This window comes from Telmatherina bonti (assembly GCF_933228915.1).
Source record: "Telmatherina bonti genome assembly, chromosome: 17".
Lineage (NCBI taxonomy): Eukaryota > Metazoa > Chordata > Actinopteri > Atheriniformes > Telmatherinidae > Telmatherina > Telmatherina bonti.
In genome coordinates this window covers 1891374-1894862 of record NC_136615.1, presented here as the reverse complement: position 1 = coordinate 1894862, position 3489 = coordinate 1891374, and positions in this window count along the sequence as shown.

Sequence of the window (3489 nt, the reverse complement as noted above, 5' to 3'; positions counted from 1 at the left end):
TTTGATTTAAACCAGATCTGAACCAGGTCTGAACTGGTCTCTTTAAATGGATTCAAACCAGATCTGAACCAGGTCTGAACTGGTTCTCGACTGGATTTAAACCAGATCTGAACCAGGTCCGAACTGGTCTCGACTGGATTTAAACCGGATCTGAACCAGGTCTGAACTGGTCTCTTTAAATGGATTCAAACCAGATCTGAACCAGGTCTGAACTGGTTCTCGACTGGATTTAAACCAGATCTGAACCAGGTCTGAACTGGTCTCAACTGGATTTAAACCAGATCTGAACTGGTTCTCGACTGGATTTAAACCAGATCTGAACCAGGTCCGAACTGGTCTCGACTGGATTTAAACCAGATCTGAACTGATCTCGACTGGATTTAAACCAGATCTGAACCAGGTCTGAACTGGTCTCGACTGGATTCAAACCAGATCTGAACCAGGTCTGAACTGGTCTCAACTGGATTTGAAACAGATCTGAACCAGGTCTGAACTGGTCTCAACTGGATATAAATCAGATCTGGGTTTAAATAGATTTAAACCAGATCTGAACCAGGTCTGAACTGGTTCTCGACTGGATTTAAACCAGATCTGAACCAGGTCCAAACTGGTCTCGACTGGATTTAAACCAGATCTGAACCAGGTCTGAACTGGTCTCTTTAAATGGATTCAAACCAGACCTGAACCAGGTCCGAACTGGTTCTCGACTGGATTTAAACCAGATCTGAACCAGGTCCGAACTGGTCTCAACTGGATTTAAACCAGATCTGAACTGGTTCTCAACTGGATTTAAACCAGATCTGAACCAGGTCCGAACTGGTCTCAACTGGATTTAAACTATATCTGAACCAGGTCCGAACTGGTCTGAACTGGATTTAAACCAGATCTGAACCAGGTCTGAACAGGTCTCAACTGGACTTAAACCAGATCTGAACTGGTTCTCGACTGGATTTAAACCAGATCTGAACCAGGTCCAAACTGGTCTCAACTGGATTTAAACCAGATCTGAACCAGGTCCGCACTGGTCTCAACTTGATTTAAACCGGATCTGAACCAGGTCCGAACTGGTCTCAACTGGATTTAAACCAGATCTGAACCATGTCCAAACTGGTCTCAACTGGATTTAAACCAGATCTGAACCATGTCCAAACTGGTCTCGACTGGATTTAAACCAGATCTGAACCAGGTCTGAACTGGTCTCGATTTGATTTAAACCGGATCTGAACCAGGTCCAAACTGGTCTCAACTGGATTTAAACCAGATCTGAACCAGGTCTGAACTGGTCTCGATTTGATTTAAACCGGATCTGAACCAGGTCCAAACTGGTCTCAACTGGATTTAAACCAGATCTGAACCAGGTCCGAACTGGTCTCAACTTGATTTAAACCAGATGTGAACCAGGTCTTAACTGGTCTCAACTGGATTTGAAACAGATCTGAACCAGGTCTGAACTGGTCTCAACTGGATTTAAACCAGATCTGGGTTTAAATGGATTTAAACCAGATCTGAACCAGGTCTGAACTGGTTCTCGACTGGATTTAAACCAGATCTGAACCAGGTCCGAACTGGTCTCGACTGGATTTAAACCGGATCTGAACCAGGTCTGAACTGGTCTCTTTAAATGGATTTAAACCAGATCTGAACCGGGTCTGAACTGGTTCTCGACTGGATTTAAAACAGATCTGAACCAGGTCCGAACTGGTCTCGACTGGATTTAAACCAGATCTGAACCAGGTCCGTACTGGTCTCGACTGGATTTAAACCGGATCTGAACCACGTCTGAACAGGTCTCAACTGGATTTGAACCAGATCTGAACCAGGTCTGAACTGGTTCTCAACTGGATTTAAACCAGATCTGAACCAGGTCTGGACTGGATTTAAACCAGATCTGAACCAGGTCTGAACTGGTCTCAACTGGATTTAAACCAGACCTGAACCGGGTCTGAACTGATCTCAACTGGATCTGAACCAGGTCCGGACTGGTCTCAACTGGAGTTAAACCAGATGTAGGTTTAAATGGATTTAAACCAGATCTGAACCAGGTCTGAACTGGTTCTCGACTAGATTTAAACCAGATCTGAACCAGGTCTGAACTGGTCTCGACTGGATTTAAACCAGATCTGAACCTGGTCTGAAATGGTTCTCGACTGGATTTAAACCAGATCTGAACCAGGTCTGAACTGGATTTAAACCAGATCTGAACCAGGTCTGAACTGGTCTCAACTGGATTTGAAACAGATCTGAACCAGGTCTGAACTGGTCTCAACTGGATTTAAACCAGATCTGGGTTTAAATGGATTTAAACCAGATCTGAACCAGGTCTGAACTGGTTCTCGACTGGATTTAAACCAGATCTGAACCAGGTCTGAACTGGATTTAAACCAGATCTGAACCAGGTCTGAACTGGATTTAAACCAGATCTGAACCAGGTCTGAACTGGTCTCAACTGGATTTGAAACAGATCTGAACCAGGTCTGAACTGGTCTCAACAGGATTTAAACCAGATCTGAACCAGGTCTGAACTGGTCTCAACTGGATTTAAACCAGATCTGAACCAGGTCTGGACTGGATTTAAACCAGATCTGAACCAGGTCTGAACTGGTCTCAACTGGATTTGAAACATATCTGAACCAGGTCTGAACTGGTCTCAACTGGATTTAAACCAGATCTGAACCAGGTCTGAACTGGTCTCGACTGGATTTAAACCAGATCTGAACCAGGTCTGAACTGGTCTCAACTGGATTTGAAACATATCTGAACCAGGTCTGAACTGGTCTCAACTGGATTTAAACCAGATCTGAACCAGATCTGAACCAGGTCTGGACTGGATTTAAACCAGATCTGAACCAGGTCTGAACTGGTCTGGACTGGATTTAAACCAGATCTGAACCAGGTCCAAACTGGTCTCGATTTGATTTAAACCGGATCTGAACCAGGTCTGAACTGGTCTCAACTGGATTTAAACCAGATCTGAACCAGGTCCGAACTGGTCTCAATTGGATTTAAACCAGATCTGAACCAGGTCTGAACTGGTCTCGACTGGAATTAAACCAGACCTGAACCAGATGTAAGTGAAGACACAGCCATGTGGTGTTTCTGGGTCACCGAACCTCTCAGGATGGAGACAGCCTCCTTGCTACTGTCCCGGTTCTGGTTGTTACCAAACAGTGGATTTAATCTGAAATCGGGTCATCACTTTATTTTGGGTTGATTCTCTGACGTCTGTCTCAGAGAAAAGCACCCATTTAACCTCCTGTTAGCAGGAAGAGGGAAGGACTCTGGTTTAGTGTCCTTCATCCTCTCCAACCCTTCCTCCGACCTGGCATTCTCATACCTGTCAGGACTGGAACCTGTGGACACAACCATGGAGGTCCCACCTGGTGCGGATCAGCAGTACTGTGTCACATGAGCACTTTATTACAACTGGAAACAAAACAACGCTTCTTTCACAGAATGTCTTTTTTCTTGACAAAATTATCTTGAGGGTCT